The sequence below is a fragment of the Bacillus rossius genome, chromosome 5 (genome assembly GCF_032445375.1).
Source record: "Bacillus rossius redtenbacheri isolate Brsri chromosome 5, Brsri_v3, whole genome shotgun sequence".
In the NCBI taxonomy this organism is placed as follows: Eukaryota; Metazoa; Arthropoda; class Insecta; order Phasmatodea; family Bacillidae; genus Bacillus; species Bacillus rossius.
This window is the reverse complement of record NC_086333.1, coordinates 30564080-30584829: the sequence shown is the minus strand read 5'-3', so window position 1 is coordinate 30584829 and position 20750 is coordinate 30564080. Positions and strand designations below refer to the sequence as shown.

Sequence of the window (20750 nt, the reverse complement as noted above, 5' to 3'; positions counted from 1 at the left end):
ATTAACAAATATCATTACTCAGTCAAATTAATATTACGCCATGAGACATCTGTGGAGCACCAACATGCAAGACGAACTTCCTTTTCCTTGGAGTCTAACGAACCCATCCTTCTTTTGCGATCGTTAGTGAGCATCCCGCATCCCGCATAAAATAACTAAATATTATTTACCTGCAAGCGACATGTGGCGATATCTGTTGTTGAAAAGCAGAACTATATGCATAAAGTACTTTTGCATGAGATATATTAATTCTCGCTGATGAAATATGAAAAAATTTCTATTTAAGTATTGAATCTAATTTAAAACACTCAATTGGTATCTGGCATTAGTCTCAGTAACTAATATGAATTCCGATTTGGGATCTGACGCTGTTTCAAAAGAACATAGGTGTAAGTTTTGCAGTAAAGAATTTATCTTGAGAAAGAATAAAAGACAGCACGAGAAGAATGACTGTGTTAAAAATTCACTGCGCAATATGATAAGTTGTGTTCGATGTAGCAAGTCGTTTACACGGAGAGAGAGCCTAAAAAGACATGGCAGAACTTGTAGCACCAAGCCTGCGTACAAGCTAGAGGACAACGATGAATCTACTAGCCTAAGGAAGAGTGATCTGCATTACGACAATAATTTTCTTGGCTCTTCCGATCTCGACAAAGAACTTAAATTGAAGAAGGTTGATGATTTACGGCAGAATGAAGACAATGGAAGAATCCTAAACGTGAAAAGTGAGAATATATTCCAGCCGAATTCAAGTAGATCTTTCCTACTTTGTAAAAATGATGGACTCCTAAAAAGGAAGCACGAAGACGATGAAGACACTTCAACATCATCAACATCGAATTATTACGGTAAATTGGGTGAAGACGATTCCTTCTACGGTGATTGTTACAGTGACTCTGAGGCTGTTGACAAAGACATAGACTATGATGAAGCACCTAAAGCTGCCAAGATCGAAGAATGTGGCGGTGTCCTGAGACCGAAACGATGGAAACGACGTGATATATTAAATAAATCTGATCAAGCTTGTGATGATCACCGTCTCAAACATAAAGTTACCCTGAGGTTGGTGGTAAAACGGAAGACACCAGAGATCATAATATTTATTATAAAGGTGCAAGGAAGATGGTGGTAGAAGAGAATGATTACACATCATGGAAAGATCCAAACATATTGGTTGACCGGCTAAGACTACTACATGGTTCGCTTTGTGCAGGAAAATATTCGTGCATCAAAGAAATATCCTTCATACTCAAGGAACTGAGGAATGTTGGCTACATACAATATTGACTTGTTTTACTTGCATTTGTATAATGTAAAGCAATAAAATAAATAATTTAAATTATAAGAATGTAATGTTTTTATTTCTTGTATTATGATTTCTTACTAAGACTTAGATCTCGTAACTTGTGCTTCCTTTTTGCCTTTTTTAGTTGATGGAGCTTCCAAATGTGCTTCCTTATTCGATGATGCATCCAAAATGTGCTGCCTTTTCGTTGGCGGTGCTTCCAAATGTGCTGCCTTTTCGTTGTCGGTGCTTCCAATGTGCTGCCTTTTCGTTGTCGGTGCTTCCAAATGTGCTGCCTTTTCGTTGTCGGTGCTTCCAAATGTGCTGCCTTTTCGTTGTCGGTGCTTCCAAATGTGCTGCCTTTTCGTTGTCGGTGCTTCCAAATGTGCTGCCTTTTCGTTGTCGGTGCTTCCAAATGTGCTGCCTTTTCGTAGTCGGTGCTTCCAAATGTGCTGCCTTTTCGTAGTCGGTGCTTCCAAATGTGCTGCCTTTTCGTTGTCGGTGCTTCCAAATGTGCTGCCTTTTCGTTGTCGGTGCTTCCAAATGTGCTGCCTTTTTGTTGTCGGTGCTTCCAAATGTGCTGCCTTTTCGTTGTCGGTGCTTCCAAATGTGCTGCCTTTTCGTTGTCGGTGCTTCCAAATGTGCTGCCTTTTCGTTGTCGGTGCTTCCAAATGTGCTGCCTTTTCGATGGCGGTGCTTCCAAATGTGCTGACTTTTCGTAGTCGGTGCTTCCAAATGTGCTGCCTTTTCGTTGTCGGTGCTTCCAAATGTGCTGCCTTTTCGTTGTCGGTGCTTCCAAATGTGCTGCCTTTTCGTTGTCGGTGCTTCCAAATGTGCTGCCTTTTCGATGACGGTGCTTCCAAATGTGCTGCCTTTTCGTTGTTGGTGCTTCCAAATGTGCTGTCTTTTCGTAGTCGGTGCTTCCAAATGTGCTGCCTTTTCGTTGTCGGTGCTTCCAAATGTGCTGCCTTTTCGTTGTCGGTGCTTCCAAATGTGCTGCCTTTTCGTTGTCGGTGCTTCCAAATGTGCTGCCTTTTCGATGACGGTGCTTCCAAATGTGCTGCCTTTTCGTAGTCGGTGCTTCCAAATGTGCTGCCTTTTCGTTGTCGGTGCTTCCAAATGTGCTGCCTTTTCGTTGTCGGTGCTTCCAAATGTGCTGCCTTTTCGTTGTCGGTGCTTCCAAATGTGCTGCCTTTTCGTTGTCGGTGCTTCCAAATGTGCTGCCTTTTTGTTGTCGGTGCTTCCAAATGTGCTGCCTTTTCGTTGTCGGTGCTTCCAAATGTGCTGCCTTTTCGTTGTCGGTGCTTCCAAATGTGCTGCCTTTTCGTAGTCGGTGCTTCCAAATGTGCTGCCTTTACGTTGTCGGTGCTTCCAAATGTGCTGCTTTTTCGATGACGGTGCTTCCAAATGTGCTGCCTTTTCGTTGTCGGTGCTTCCAAATGTGCCGCCTTTTCGTTGTTGGTGCTGTCTTTTCGTTGTCAGTGCTTCCCTTTTGTTGATTGCGCGTAGTACAAAATGTAGTGATTGAATATTTACTAATTTAAAACCTCTTGGTGTTACTAAAATATTTTTCAAGGTTACTTGGTCCTTTAGTATGTTTAAAAAATGTCACGTTGGATTAATAGAATATAATTAGATAACGACGAAGTTCATGTGGTCCTGAAATGACTAGCCTATACGTCTGATAATGTCATGACTCGGTCTTATGGACTGAAGACAATTGATCTATATGTGTGGCTTTGTACATGAACGGCTTATATGTTATTCAGATTATTGAAAAATTAGACTTTCATAATAGGCTAATCGGCACTGATTTAATTCGTTGGTCAGGTATATTGACTTGAGTTGTTTTTCGTAGAGCGAATGATTAATAAACTCCGCGAAAGGTAATGGAAAACAGAACCTAACATTTATTTAATAATTAGTTACAACTGTCACTGGTCAAGAATCGAACCGTGGACAGGGATCCATCGATTCGATTTGTAAGTTAATGAGTGATTTTTTTGATGAATTTTGGATTTTTTCCCGCTTTTCTAGCTACATTATTACATGATTTCAAGATGGCGTCCGAATTTCAAGATGGCGGGGGGCACCTCGGTAATAAATGATTACTGCACTGTAGCAGGTTAAAATAAAATTAACCAGATGTAAATGTACTCTATAATATGAGTACACACACAAGATGACGTACTCTAGCAGTTGGTCGCTCCTGGTAGCATGTACTGAACATTAAATGTCGGGTCCATGATGGTCGACAAGGACAAAGTCGAATTTCAAGGTCAAGGTCAAATTTCAAAGTCAAGGTCAAATTTCAAGGTCAAGGTCAAAGTTCAAGGTCAAGGTCAAATTTCAAGGTCAAGGTCAAATTTCAAGGTCAAGGTCAAATTTCAAGGTCAAAGTTCAAGGTCAAGGTCAAAGTTCAAGGTCAAGGTCAAAGTTCAATGTCAAGGTCAAATTTCAAGGTCAAGGTCAAATTTCAAGGTCAAGGTCAAAGGTCAAGGTCAAAGTTCAAGGTCAAGGTCAAAGTTCAAGGTCAAGGTCAAATTTCAAGGTCAAGGTCAAAGTTCAAGGTCAAATTTCAAGGTCAAGGTCAAAGTTCAAGGTCAAGGTCAAATTTCAAGGTCAAGGTCAAATTTCAAGGTCAAGGTAAAATTTCAAGGTCATATTTCGAGGTCAAGGTCACAGTTCAAGGTCAAGGTCAAAGTTCAAGGTTAAGGACAAAGGTCAAGGTCAATGTTCAATGTCAACAGTTGAGGACAAAAGTATGGTGACCAGATAATTATACTACATGTTATCGGCACACTCTAGCAGACGAAAACAAAATGGTGGTCTCCAGCGGATGAAGACAAGATGGCGGACATGTCGTCATACCAGCTGACGATATATATGTTTTGAAAAAAGTGCTAGGAGTCAGTCTGCCTGCAGTCACCTAGGGGGAAGGATCGGTCGCCATTTTTAATTTTTTTTTTCACTCGTCGGGTTCGAACCGAGGACTCCAAACTCCGTGTCGTAAAAGTATAATTTTTAAATATTTTATTAAAATTTTATTAATTGAATTTTTTTATAAATTTTAAAAAAAATTTCATTAAAATCGGATAATAAATAAAAAAGTTAAAGATGGCGTCCAAATTGCAATGGTGACGTCATCCAAAATGGCGGAAAACACATCGCCGGAATTTTCTAGAACACAATGACGTCATCCAAAATGGCGGATCCAAGATGGCGGATCCAAAATGGCCGCCGTGATCTACTTGTCCCGTTACGTTATGTCCCGTTACACTGTGTCCCGTTACGCTGTGTCCCGTTACGCTGTGTCCCGTTATGCTCATCCAATATGGCCGCCGTGACGTCAGAATCCAAGATGGCCGCCGTGACGTCAGAATCCAAGATGGCCGCCGTGACGTCACAATCCAAGATGGCCGCCGTGACGTCACAATCCAAGATGGCGGACGCCGACAATCTTCAATCCACAGCCAGAAGCCAGATCTCGGAACCCCCAAACCATACTACTTATCTACCATTTATCGAAATCTGATTTCTAAATAAAACTTATAACTTAAAGGTGCAAAATACGTTACCACTGCCAGTGAAAATGTATACTAATAAATACATGTTAGAATCATGCCAAGTTCGATAAGAAAAGTAATTGGAATCAGTTGGAACCAATTGAAGATGGAGCTCTTGGAGAAATTGGAGCCTTTTGGAGCTGTTGGAGCCATTTAGAGCATTTGGAGCCTTTTGAAGCATTTGGAGCATTTGGAGCTGCTGGAGACATTTGGAGCTGTCAAGAATTTGGAGGCCGTTTGGAGCATTTGGAGCCATTTGGAGCTGTGTTAAGCATTTGGAGGCTGTTTGAGCATTTGGAGCCTTTTTTTGGAGCTGTTGGAGCATTTGGAGCCTTTTGAAGGATTTGGAGCCTTTTGGAGTCATTTTGAGCAATTGGAGCCTTTTGAAGCATTTAGAGCTGTCAAGCATTTGGAGCTGCTGGAGACATTTGGAGCTGTCAAGTATTTGGAGGCCGTTTGGAGCATTTTGAGCCATTTGGAGCCATTTGGAGCTAAGAAGTAGTTGTTGCACTTCTATGCAGGGCTAAATGTTTATAAGATTGCTGGCTTTCGCATGTGATTCTGTAGTAGGATAGAAATTGTGTAATAAATATTATGTTTGTAAAAGACTTCGAGGTGTTTTATTTCTCGAACATTACACTTTTCTGGTAATTTTTTAAAATTAAAGATGTTTTGTATCGTCCAGGGATCGAACCAAGGACCTTAGTCGATCTAATCAATAATTATATAGATTACAAATTTATTTAATGAATTTTGAACTTTTTCCCGAATCTCTAGCATTGAAATTATGAATTTCCAATATGGTAGTCTTGATGTCTGATAGGATGATGGTCGTAGAGGATTTAAAGTCTCTTTAAGAATTTTGAACATGGTTTATTGAAATTATTATTTTTTACATAAAATTAAACATTATTGCATCGATCGGGTATCGAACCGAGGAAAGGAGCGAATCGAATCAACATGTAAATTAATGAGTGATTTATTTAATGAATTTTGGAACTTTTCCCGAATTTCTAGCTAAATAATTACGGATTTTCAAGATGGCTGCCAAATGACAAGATGGCGGGTGTCACAGTAATAAATGATTACTGCACTCTAGCGGATAAGAACTAAACTAACATGGCGTCAGCGCACTCTCGCCGACGATACAATGATGATGGCTTACAGCAACGAAGACAAGATGGCGGACATGACGTCATACTAGGTGACGATATGTATACTTTGACATAAGTGGTGGGAGTCAGTCTGCCTGCAGCCACCATTGAGGAAGGATCGGTCGCCATTTTTATTTTTTTGCCCTCACCGGGTTCGAACCGAGGACTCCGAACTCCGTGTCGTAAAAGTTCATTTTTTATAAATATTTTATTAAATTTTTATCATATAATTTTTTTATAATTTTTAAAATAATTTCATTAAAATCGGATAATAAATAAAAAAGTTAAAGATGGCGGGCGTAACGAAAATTGCAACGGTGACGTCATCATTCAATATGGCGGAAAATACATCGCCGGAATGTTCGAGAACACAATGACATCATCCAAGATGGCGGATCCAAGATGGCCGTCGGGGTCAAGATCAAAGGTCAAGGTCACATCTTGATAGAGGCTTAACTGAGGCTTGAGTTAAGGATGCTTAAGCCTCTATCAGGACATTTCTAGCCGTTGGGATTTTTAAGGAATAAAACGGGAAATTTTCCCTCGAAACGAGAATTTTTCCCTCGAAAACGGGAATTTTGAGGAATTTTTGCCGTCGTGACGTCACAAATCCAAGATGGCGGTCGGCACCACAGGCACCACCCCCTGGACCCTGCGCCAGAAAATACTTTCCTATACTACGATAGAGATAGTGTTAGGTATATATGTAGATATAGAGAGATAAATACAAATAGAGAGATACATAGATATATAGGACTATAGATGTAGATAGAGATAAATATATATTTAGAGACATGGATAGATTATTTGTATACTTACGTGTAACTACTTCAAACATATTACAAAACAAAACTGAATGAGGCATTGCAATGCATGCCGAGCATTAAGTAGATAATGGAATCTTTTCAATATTAGTAATCCCTTATTTTTCAGTTTTTTTTTTCTATATTGCTTTATAGAGTCTAGATTACATACAGACCAGGTAAACAACTATAAACTTGTAGAACAACGTCTGTCGGGATCTGAAAGTGATATAAATTATTTTGCACACTTGACATTCAAATTAAGAAGACAATTACTAACTACATCTGATCTCAAAACAGTTCCCCTATATCCTGTGTTCAGCCCAGGCAACGTTGGGTACTGCAGCTAGATTTCAAATAATAATAATAACCATATCAACACTATCCAACATGTGAATTGCTTTAAAAATGTTATTGTTATTTTAATTTTATTTTCACATTTAATCACCAGAAAAGACATCCAAAAACAGTTATGCAAAACTAAGAACTACCCTGATTGAGAAATTCCTTCGTAAAGAAATTCTTATATGCATTCTTATTTAAATACTTGGGTGCCATAGACGTTGCTTGAGATTGTCTCAAGATATCGCAAACAAGACAGTCTTGATGAAGACCATCTTATGATAGTCACATATTTCTTATTTCCGAGAGGGCATTCTCTTGTATCGTAGTCGTTGCTTGAGAACACCATCGCATAAGCATGTTTCATAGTCGCTGAGACCTTGCTTAAGAACACGAATAAGACCGTCTTTGCCAAGACCACTGCAGACACGTCTCAAGCAATTGCTTGTTCAGATCGCAGTGTATTAAATGGCTGATTCTCGTGAACCTCGTATTTTTAAACTTATATAAATCCTATAGGAAGTGCTGAAGAAATTTGATATGTGTTTTAAATGAATGTAGTGTTTGTTTGTGACTGGTGGTTACATTTTCAAGTGCTAAACAGACCCATTTATTTACATATCGATTACAGAACGAGTACAATGGATGTGGAAGACGAGTTTAATGATGTTTGATGAAGTTCATATCACCATCAGAAAAATTAAATCTTCATTCGTGAAACCCAGAATCCATTAAAAAATAATATAAAAAAACTGTGGCATTCAAAATAATAATGCATAGTAATCTCCCTCTTCAGTTCGTTAGAGCTTCGGTAGTGTAATGGTTAGAGTGATACATTTGAGTTACACATAAAACATTGAAATGGTGTCTACAGTTTAAATCTTGTCAAATATAAAGTATTTTTTTTTAGTTACAGGTTATTGAATACAAATATAAATTTAAGAAAAATTGAATTAATATTTTTGTTTATATAATTGTTATAATATATTCAAATATATAGTTAAGTCCATTGGTTTGGCTATTTCATACTCGGTAGGTAGGCTTTGTGACGTGTTTTACTTCTAATAATATTCAATAACAGGATCATAAGTAACTTGAACAAGAAAAATTAACCTATTATATTAGAAAATTAATGTATAATTTTATTTATGAATAAACGAACACTTTACAGAAAATTAACTTCATGCCTGTTAGCCTTACATTAAAGCAAAACCCTATTCACTCGTATTATTTTAATGTTATGTAACTGGAGTTACAAATTCAAGCTCATTAAGCCTAAATCTAATATTTTTTAATACTAAGACAACTTCGTTATTTGTTTGCAAGTGAAGCACAGAAAGTAAAATATCAAAAATTAATTATAGGTTACATAGACTACTTTTAGAATATAAAATTACACATTTGATTCAATGGATAGTATCATGTTTACAAACTCCCTTTTAAAAAAAAAAAAAATAAAAAAAAACAATATCTCATCAGTATGAAGTTTTTACACCTCGTTAGTACAATACCAAATCATTTTCGTAATATATATTTAATATGACCGATTATAACTGCAAGGGGTGGAAAAAGCCGGGGTTAAAGAAGAAATAAATTCATAATTTCCTTCACTATTAAATCTGTTACAATTTATTGTAAATCTTCAAATACTAATCAAAACTTTCTTCTGAAACAATTTTTGATAAGACGAACCATTTCGTACTGCAAGGAATAGAAGAAAAAAAGTTCGGAATGAAAAATATATAATGTTGAACTTTTGTTGATGATAAATTTTGATACAAGCAATTATTACCGCAAGGGGTGTGAAAGTACTCAAACACTATTGAAAAAATTTGTCTGAACAATTTTTGATGAGACGAAATATTACTGTTGGAGGTTGAAATAACAAAAGGGATTTAAAAAATTTAAAATTACTTCCTACATAGCCTACACTAGTAGATCGTTCAAACTTATTGTTAAATTTATAAACACATTTTTTTCTTATTTATTGATAAAATTCATTTTGCTGTGTAGTTAAATATTATATTTTTACTAAACTAATATTTACGGTACCTTACCATGAAGCTGAAGCAGAGTGACATTTCCACAAAAAAATACAAAGAGCAGTTTTTCAACATCTGAAATGTTTTTGAATCATTTTGAAAGGCTCGTTGCATTTAAAAAAGTAGTTATTCAGTAATATCATTATGAAGATGCTAGTTTAGGGTAGATATACTTGAATAACCGTAATAACAAGTTAATGATTAATTAAGCTAGGATAACTACATTAAAGCTATAGTGAAAATGATTAAATAGTTTAGGTTAGCAACATCAATGATATGATAAAATGTGTTAAATTGTTTCTTATGTCGTATTAGCGAAAATAACTGTAGAAATGTAGCAGAGCTATTTTAAAAACAGTTTAACCTATTTTTCGTATTATTTTGAAAATAGTATAAGTATTATTAAAACGTTAGATTCATTATGTCTTAACGTTCAACTTGCACAGGAAAGACAAAAGTATAGCAAGTTCTTAATAGAAGGTGGGTGCATCTTTGTGGTTGCAAAACACCTGTTTTTCCAGATGTAATTCAAGAGTATTGAAACAATTAAAAATCTTCCCCACTGAACGTACAAACACACTTCAAATTCTGGGGTTTCAATGCTCTGTGTGAAAAGTAGCAGAATATTTAACGAACTAGTCAAGTCGGCAAGGTTCGTATATGCTCGTGTATTTTAGGCTGTCTTAAGCGATTGCTTCGTCAAGCCGTAAGTACGTCAAAAAAGCTTTTGCTTGAGCACAAAGACTTCATGTAGCTTATCTTGTTCAGTGACTATGAAACGTGGATATTAAAATCGCTGCCTTGAGAAAAAAGACGGTCTTCGCCAAGATGGACTCAAGAGATTGCTCAAGACACGACTATTAATACCACCCTAGATCTAAGAAACCAATATAACCTGTATGTAAGAAAAAGAGTTGTTTAGCCTACACAGTGATGTGTATCTCGGCAGGTTGTACAAGAACTCAAATGCGATCTATGTCAATATTCACTCAAAGTTCTTTGCAACGAGCATTAAGTTGCCTATAATGATGGCCTTCGCATCACTACGATTTTCAAGCCAAGCAGTGTTTTCATATAATTGTTCTAAAATGGATGCTAAGGGCTTTCCTGTTAACTTTGTGCAATATCTAATCATAAGTACTTATGGACACTGTACATTTGTGACATTTCCTGGTGACATTCCTTTTTTCTTTTTGAGTGAGCAGCACACACTTTACTTTTAAACACATAATTGGCTTAAATAAAAATAAATTAATATGTTTTAAATTTTATGTACAAACTTTTATAATATGAAACTATTTTGTGGTACATACCTATTTATTCTTTCTTTTTTAACATCATATGTTATTTTACCTGTTCTTAAAAAGTTTTATTTGAGGCAGTTTAATAAATTTAAGCAATGTTTTAAAAAAATAATTTACTTACACTTTTTTTATGACTTTTCTTATTTATTAGACTGTTACTGTAGCTTTCATAGATATTTTGATAAGGAAAGTAATAAAATTTATCAATGAAATTCTCGTTGTCATCGAGGTAATTAAAGACGATGAGTAGTAATGTGAAATACGAATGTAACATTGAAGGAATTAATGGATAGGTGAAAAGAAAGTACACCGAAACCCCACCAGCTCACGACAATGCCTGCCGTGTTTCCCACAAACAAATCCGGGTCTGAGCCCACTGAGAACTGATAATTGAACCCAGATCATCTTGATGGGCGCGCGCGCGCGTGTGTGTGCAAGTGTGCGAGCGTGTGTGTGCGTGTACGTACATGCATATGTACACATGTATGTGATTATGCATGTATGTGTGAATTTGTATATGCATATTATAAATTTGATGCAAATGCTTTTGATAATAATATATTACTATTTGTATTATTTTGTATTGGATAAATAGGTACTTTATAAACTTTTCTGGTTTGAACCAAGGACTCCGAACTCAATGATAGTAGCCAAAATGGCGTATGTGACTTACTGGTGGCTTATAGGGGGAGTATTAAGCCGCTTTGGGGATATTTTAAGTCCCGAATATTTTTGGGGACCAAAACGGAAAAATTTCCCTTAAAAGGGAAGTTCTTCCTTGAAAATGGAAACATTTAGTAATTTTTTGGGGAATTGTAGTTAATTTTAGGGAATTAGAAAGGACCGGGTCACCAAAATGGCAGCTGTGAGGCCAGAAATGCAAGATGGCATCCGACAGCTCGACACTTCACCCAGGACGCATGCACTGGACCTGCTAATACATAATACATAAGCTGGCTGCGCAACTGAAAAAAATAACAGTAACAGTAACAGTAGGTCGTGTACTCAAGTAGGTATTGTTCACCATGTTTTTGAACCTACTGATTCACAATAGCGCATAGGTTGGTCGTGTGCATGGGAGACAGGTCGTGCGCATAGGAGAAAAAAATGAATATATTTTATTTCTGTTACGGACGCATGGACAATAATATAGGTACTTAGTTATTCATTGAGAACCAATCTTGCACAGTTGTGCGCATGGCCTGCTATGCACTCGCTTATGTTTATTGTGGATTGTGAACTTAGCTTTACTCAGAACCATCATTGGAGACATATAGGCTATACACATACCAGCTGCATACAATACTGATGCCCATGTGATACAGCAATCGCGTCAAACCCCCCCCCCCCTCCCTCTAACAAACCAAACCATCCGACTCTCTCTTCTCACCCCGCCAGGTCAAGGACGCGGCCAGCAGGAACGACATGATCAAAAGATTTTTGGATAATGGAGGGGGTAGGTATCGGCTGCTCAGGGAGCTCACAGCCCAGCGCCCCGCTGACGTCACACCCCTAGTCCCGCACTATTGATTTTCTGCGCCGCCGTCTAATAATAAATGGCGTGGAAGTGGGTAGCTTTGTGCCGAGACGTTTCAAGCGCGTCCCCCCCCCCCCCCCCCCCTAATCCTAGTAATGAAGGGAGTTGCCGTGGCGACACGCGGGGTTGTGCCGAGTTTTCCGATGCCCGCTTGAAATATTTTGGTATCGTGTGGCTTTGAAGCGACTTAACTAATGAATACTTATACAAGGCTGGACGATATACAGAGTTATCGATCATTTCACCGTAGTGTAACTCTGGTTGTGTTCGTACTTTTGTAAATATCCAGGTGCAAGTAGTCGTCCCAACGAATATAAACTCTAACTGAAACATTAGGCCTAAAGTTAACATTTAAATAAGTTGTGAATGCTATATGTTTAATTCAATATATTGTATCGCAATTTAATAATCGCAAAATAACTTTAATATAAAGTAAACTTATTTATTTTACTTTAGCTTACGGACATCGGCAATATTCATTCGACATTTTCATCATAATGTCGCATTTCAGAACTACATCAGAAAGAATATGTTGCTGATTAAACTTTTACCAATAATTACCAAACGCGTGAAGTAGCCTTTTGTTATTTTATTTTTAATAATTGCAAGTAATGATGTGAGTAGACCTGCACTGGATATGGAGACATGAAACAAAATGTTATGATTGTGATGGTCGGATGCGAAAAGGGGGGGGGGGAAGAAGGATATATATATGTATATATATGTATATATATGTATATATATATATATATATATATATATACACACACAGTTAAAACTCTTTAATAACGTTACTCGATTTAACGACAAACTCTTTAAAACATCGAAATTGCTTGACTTTGGTTGGTTTACCTTGTTTTCTATACAATAATACACTCTATATAGCGTCACGCTCACTCTAACGATAACAATAAGGCATTATAAATCATAAAGCAGTACTTTCTTAGTTGCTGAAGTGGATAAGCACTGCAGCTGTGTACGTTCTTCTGTTTTCTGTTTTGTTATTGTATTATCTAGCACGTGTTTACTTCGACTGACGTACCAGAGATTTAACAAATTTTGTCTTTTGTTTCTGTATGATGAAATTGCACATGTTTACCTCGGTCACTAGATTTTTGTCAAGTTGTTACACGTTATCATTATCGCAGTTGCTTGCAGACATTCGAACTGTAAACATGGCGAGTAAACGAAAATCTTTGTGTATTGAAAAAAGTTTTATTAATACGCTCAATAGAGGCGGGAGAAAAGATCAGTGACATTGGAAGACGCTTGGATTTAGCCGCTCTACCGTGTCTACAATATGGATAAACAAATAAAAAATTCTGCAAGCAGAGGAGGATGGAAAATCTGCTGAGAAATGGAAGAAACCTCAATACGAAGATCTGGATCAAGCGATGCTTTCAGGGTTTTATAGACAACGCCAGAATAATATAAGTAAATACATATTATTATAGAATAGTAAAAATATATCTTTTATTTCTCTCCATGTGTAGCACCGGATGAAATACTGACACGATTTTATTTCTGAAATGTCTAAGGGAAATATTTTTACCATTTGGCAGTCTTCTTTCACTCCAAAAATTGAAAAAACCTGATTATTTATATTTTATGAAGACATATAATTACCAATTATCTGCATGGTTTTGTTTAAGAGTTCTTTTTTATAAGAAAAAACAACAATTATCTAAGAATCTTACAACACCTTCCTCTTAAAACATTTTCCCCAAGCTTTTCTTATTTAGGGATGTGATGCCTCATATAAATGCCTCTTGCACCTATATGCGCGCAGTGAATAACGCAACACTTTAATCGGGAAAGGCACAGAAGCAATACACTAGTAAATTTTTATAAATATAGGTACGAGACAAAATTAAGATTCTTGGGCTGGTGTATTGCTATATGTAAGCCTGCTCGTTAGGGACCTTCCTAGCCCGCAACACTTCACAAGTTTTGAGCAAAATCTACATACATCTGACACCACATCTCCCAAACCCACTTATGGCATGTACTCTCCCTGATGCTAGAGACATATAATAAGTATATTTTTATTTAACTGGAACAATTTTACCTCCAATTTTGTTTAAGCGACTTTACGGTGCTACTAGTTTTGAATTTACAATAGCCTTGGAGAAAATAACACAAGGGAAATTGTAAAATAACTATATAGTATACTTAACCCAAATTCTAGTGAAAAGTAGCCTCAATTTCGTCAAATATATCTGACCAAAATTTAAATGTAGGCTACAACATATTTTCCAAAGAAAATAAAAAAAAACTGATGAGTTACTTTCTTGTTACTGTATTTAGTTATGTGTATTTCTGTACTAATGCGTGATCTCTTATGTCAACTTAACTTCCAATTTACCAATTTAGAGGAAAATCTATTCTTAGCGTTTTGATGTAACTTTTTTCTATAATTTAATATTTTCTCAAAACTGACTGACAAGCATTATATGCCCTGAATACATAATCTGTAATACATCCAAAAATCTTAATGGCATAAATAAATATGCTAGGACGAAACATTTCAAATTTTGGAGCCTCTATAAAGATGAATCACATTAGTCAAGTATTTAATCTATCCACACTATCCTAAAACAAAATTAACACATTACTTGTAGAATAGCCGAAACACAAATATATATCTATATTTGCGCATTCCTTTCAAATATTTCGAGGCATTGATATATTGTTCCAATAGGCTGTAGTCAGTTCAAGGAGAATACGGCAGTCCTGCGGGTAAAATATTTTATGAATGTTTATTCTGCTGTAAGGGAGGCTTCAGTGCCATAACATTGGAAACAGACACACATTCATTCTGCAAAAATATTTAATAATGGTTCTTGAGTATTTCAAAAAGTGTTTAGCACTTAGATTCTGTGTTTCGGTGGTAGGATTCAAATAGTGCAGTAAAAGTATCTAGCCTGCATTAGGGGCTGAGTTAGGTAGAGCATAGCACTTGGCGAAACTTTGAACTCGCATTCGATTCGACGCGGGTTTGAATCTCGACCCATCCATCATTCCTTATTCCAACACAAGAACTTCAAAACGTTGGGCGGGGCTTTTCTACCTATGATCAACTTCACCAGTGACCTTGCAACGTTGATGTTGTAAATTAACACGCCATCGAAAAGACACAAATTTCTCAATAATACAAAAAAAAATTGTTGAGACACGGAAACACATTCATCTGCTCTTTTTTTGTTATTCAAACAATTGAATTCAAAATATTTGCTTGTCTGTGGGTGCAAACCTTAAAAAAGCTTTTAAAAAATACAATTATCTAAATTGTTCCTGCTTGGGACGATTAAAAATGAAGTGCTTACAAAAGAATAACGAAAATATACACAATTATTATTGAAAAATAATTAACAGAAAACAGCTTAGCTTACTGCAAGAACTATAGGAAATATAACTAAGTAATATATTGTGCCGAGGAAAATGTCTAAATAATATGTATGTACTTATTAGAAAGCTTTCCCTCCAATGTTAGACATCTGCAGTGGTGATTTCTCCATGGAAATTTAGGTTTATTTATCGGTATGAATAGGCGCAGGTAACGAAAGCAGCGGATACAAACACACATGTTTCATTCTGCTCGCCAGCTGTGGCAGGAAGTGGGTCAGAGCAGGTTGCGTGCTATCAACTGAAAAAGGATGCGATATGCGGGCCAAGATAACTTTACTGAACAACAATGAGTTCAAAATCAAGTTCGCAAAGCTCTAAATGCTTTCAGTTTTGTACTGTATAAGCTTTTACTGGGTAAACGGCCACGTTTGGATAATACTAAAAACAAGATAAACAAACAAACGAACTAGTTGAAAAGAAGGAATACAAACAAAATACCTGCTACGTTACTGCGTTGGTATTACGGCGATACGGTAGGTGTTAGTCAAACGAAATGATTCTCACGCATAATTGCATTGAGTTAGGTCACGCCCCGAAGGAGAAGTACCTGCGAGCTGGCCGGGTCGTAAACACGTCACTACTGCACGCCACTATGGTCACGCCGAGTCACTGTCACTCCCGCACCACCTGACTGCTGTCAGCGTCGACAGCCACCGCGCGTGCGCGACACGACAGCTGCTTCCTGCGCGAGCCGAGTGCGCGAACGACCCGACGTCACGTTGCTCACGTGCACTCCTAAACACGCCCGAAACTTTCTATCTAAAATAAATTTTCACACAAAAAAAACAAACAAAAACACAGACACAGACATACACCAACACACACACACACACACACACACACCAACACACACACATATATATATACACACAATATATATATATATATATATATATATATATATATATATATATATATATATATATATATACCTATATGAAGAATAGGCTTCTGTTTGTTAGTAAGTTTTTTTGAAGTTGTACTTATTTGGGTGCGTTATAAAAAAGATGGTGCGAGTGAATTTTTACGGTTAGCGCGCACCATGCAACGAAATTTTTACAGGATGAAAAAAAAACTAGGCCTACATACAAATAAAAATTATAAGTTATGTTCCCGTATGTATAATTTATTTGCCATATAAATTACATTAATTAAAAAAATTCGTTTATTTTACAAAATTAAATTAAATTAATATTATACATATGTTTATATTAGTATTGGCTACTGAGTATTCACTTAAATTTGTTATATGGATTTAATTTATACTTCATCAACCGTAGTTATAATATCACTCCAATCCTTTTTTTTATTTTAATACTTTTTTGCATACAAAAATAAAGCTAGTTTTTTGTTACACCAAGTAAGTATAACTTCTAATGCATGTACATATAAGTACATTCACTCAATATTTTTTTATAAAAACCACTAGTTTTAATATTGCACCCTGACCATCAAAAAATATTTATGTCTACATAAAATTTGGAAAAACCACCTCCAGCCCCTTTTTCCGCCTGTTTAAAACGAATTTTGTTACTTCATAGAATTTTTACACTTGACCTTTAAAATAAGAAAAAATTACTGTTAACATCTGATTTAAGAAAAAAAAAGATCACTACCTAAATGACTTTTCGAAAAATCACTTCAATTCCCTTTCCCATCCTTTAAAGCAGAAATGCGTTATGTAATACTTGATGTAATTTTACACACATGCCATTCAAAATAAGATGGAAAGTTGGCTACGCCCTAAATGAATCCGCTTCACACTGCATAAGCCCCGGCCATGCTTCAGTTTATGTGTATGTGAGTGTATGAGTGTGTGTGTGAGTGTGTGTGTTATAGTGTGTGTGTGTGTGAGTGTGTGTGTGAGTGTGAGTGTGTGTGTATCTATAAAAGTTTACGTGGGTGGGTGGTGGGTTTGCTTTTTATATAATCCTATAGTTTTATTCCGCAATTGATAAAATGTTACACATTTGATCTTTAAAAAAAGAGGGGAAGCCACGAGGTACAACGCCTTTTCGACACACTCGAAAACTTACCTTCGGAAGGCTTCGGAATGTCTTCTTTTTTATTTGAAAAAAAAAGTCTGGGTTAAAAGTGACATAACAATGATATAAATGCCATTAAAAAAGAACATATTCATCATCTGACGAGCAAATTCTATGCCGTAAAAATCAACAGGCGATGAAGGAGGTTCCTTCCCATCCAGTTTTAAATCTGTGAGTGGTGGCTGATCCACTATCACCGATGTTTCCACTTCTATGGCTGCATTAAATACTTCATTCAGTAACGACTTACTGCTGTTCAATGTGTCCGTGTTGATGTCTATAATCATAATGAGGATACAGAAAGGGGAAAATAAAAGAATGATGCTGGTTCATATGTATAGATTAAGAGAATAAACCAGAATAAACATTTTAACAATTCGCGATTGACAGGTTTAAGACAGGGAACTAGTAGCGAGAAGAAATTTTCAGAGGACGCCAGTGTACCTACTCAATGAATGAGTCATTTAGTAATTTAATAATTAGGCTGGTATTCCAAGACACAAAAATAAGGGTTTAGGTGGTGAATATGCTACAACTGTTCCCTAATTGTATTCCTAATGCACAAAATAACACGGCCAGTGCCTTCTTTTTAGGGAACAGATTTTGGTGTCCTTTCCATTGCCGTTCTGTTTCCCAAATTCTGCGCATGTGCATGATTCATGCAATAGGAAATTTTGATTTAATGCAGTTTTTTTTTGGACATACACCATTGCAGTTTTGCACTTTTTCGTCCAGATACAGAATCGCATCTGGCGCCATTAACTCGTTTATATTCAATTTAATGAATATTGGGGGACGTACCAATGTGTTGGTGTGCCAAATGAAACGAAACTATCCTGGAATACATTTTGAACACTTTAATGGCCATAACAAGAAATAATCGCACATTTAAAAGTACTTGAGAAAATTAAAATAACACTTTGTTGTGGTTCTACCCCTTCTGCCTGGTCGCCGGTGGTCGTTGATGCTCGGCTAGGCTCGATCTCAGGGCTAGGATGTTGGCCATCGTGGCAGCGAACGAGGGGTGGCTATGTTACGCAATAAATAAGAACACTGGGTTCGCGCCACTGGGTTTATTAGGGCGCACAACAGCATACAATGTCTTGGAGCCCAGCCCGTCTCGGGTGTAGTGTCGGGACATGGCCCACCGCACTTGGGAAGGTGATCGGTGACATGCCCGGTTTTAGCATGTACTTATTCAGACACACTTGCTAGCAGTAGTTCATTCCCACGAAAATAAAATTACCTAATGTCTGAATTGATTGTTCCCACCTTGGTTCCGTGACCACCCAGATGACAAGAAGCACTCAGTAGTACATTAGTGAGCACACTGATGACACCTTAACATCGTGTTACGTGTTATGGATTCTAGGAACGACTACATGGGCTCGGCCTTGACCTAGTCGCTAGGATGCACTTCCGCAGTGTTACACGGGCGGAAGTTCTTCTGGTACCGAGGGTACAGACTTGTTTTGAGATGCACTAGGAATTACAATGGTATTTACAGATAGTTTGTGCCAGTGGTACAGCAGTCATACACTAACATAATATTTACTCAACTATTTATACAGGGCCCTGCGCGTGTCCTGCAAATAGAGACACCTGCTCTCCGCGGTTACATTCCTACAAAGTCTCCTAAGGATTTACATTGGTACACGTACACCTGTTCCACAGCAATGGTATACCCGGAGATGACTGTAGAAGGATGATTCAGTGCGTATGCTTACGTGGAGCCAACTCTGGGGCCGGCTGTGAGTCTAGCACTACTCGCGAACAGAGCTACGGCGGAACACGTCTGACATTGCCGCGGAGCTGCAGACTACTGCCTGGTCTCGGCCCGCGCCGAGCCCAAGTCCACAATTCGCGCGCGCAAATGCGGCGAGCGCGGGAAACGAGCTAGACTGTGCTCTTTAACGCATTGTACTATAACCATATATCAACACACTTATAAATAAAATACATAATGTATTTTAAATACTTATTAACAAAGATCTAATGAAATATATATTCATAGTTTAGTATCTGTAATCGGCGAATGGATACATAGCACACTATTGACAATCGTGCCGACGACTATACACCTCGAGGCCGTTTGTTGCACATGCAATACTGCACTCGGGTGTGATCGCTTCACATGTAGTTCGCTGACCCACTCACTGCTCACGGGTGAGATAAGGGGCGGCGATGGACAACATCGACTGGGGGAGAGCCCAACGGATGTCAACACCATGTAGTTCGTTCGACAGTGCTGCTATCTATAGGAATTTTTGCCATGATTGTATCGATGGTTACCAAACACCCGCTAGAAATCGTTGAAACCAATTTATAGCCTCGCACAAGGCACTATTTATTAAATCGGTTTGCTTTTCTGTTACCTTACTGAGATTCGGTTTGGACACATTCTGGACTATGACCCTCGAATTCAGTTATGGCTGTATCCGAACAAGGCAGTGCTTATTCGCTACCTTACCCGAACGTCTTGGAATACCGCTCTCAGTATAGGCCTTCCCATGCTGCTATTAATTCGAGACACTTATCTTTCTTCCACAAAGTTGTGTAGGTTGACGTCGTCCAACAGAAGGCCACCCTAAAGCCCGACCTGCAACCGCCAGTATTCGACCCTGCTAATGGAACACACCCCTAGCCATGGCCCACCCGAGTCAGGCGAGCACCGGAATAAAAGGTAGAACTAAAGACCATGCCCTAATGAACCAGCCACCACGGTCCCTGTGCATTATAAATTAAACATTATTTAATGTTAACATCACTTTTAATTAAAAACCCCGTGCAGGGGAAGTGCGACGTAGGAGTGCCCGGGTCACTCACGTGTGGATTTTTATTAATACAATTGTGAGCGCTCCCCTTGCGGCCTTCAGCCTAATTTAAATAAAGGAGTGTGTGACTTAATTATAACCACCCTTTTTTTTGTATATCATTTGCCACCCGAGCAGTCAACAAGTGACGAACAGTTTCCGGTGTGACTTGTATTATTCAAACTTAATTAATGTAAACTTGTTAAATCTAATTATTAGAGAGCATCTGTAAACTAGGTTAATTTTTATTATTTAATGTTTGAATTTAGAGCCACTTTCAATCTCTTATTAATTTAATAATTTCCAAATAACGGAACTTTAGAAACTTTGGCGCGAGAGGACGCTGAGCCCTCCCCTCGCGCCAGAGCCAGACGCCAGTACCGAGCGACTCGCAGACCGGAATGGACGTGCGTCCCACAGAGAGTCTTCAACCTTTGTCTTCACCGCATTT

General features: G+C 37.6%; 1 protein-coding gene across 9 annotated transcripts in view; it reads right to left on the bottom strand.

The window, feature by feature from the left end:
* LOC134531686 (MAP kinase-activating death domain protein) overlaps positions 1-16144 on the bottom strand; it is a 268039-nt gene extending 251895 nt beyond the window's left edge. For 8 of the 9 annotated variants that reach the window (XR_010075065.1, XR_010075066.1, XM_063367486.1 and 5 more), the window contains exon 1: positions 15880-16144. The gene's annotated coding sequence lies outside the window, so the exon portion shown is untranslated. The remainder of the gene's footprint in view (positions 1-15879) is intronic. The other variant, XM_063367487.1, reaches the window with a different exon arrangement.
* Positions 16145-20750: the final 4606 nt, after the last annotated feature.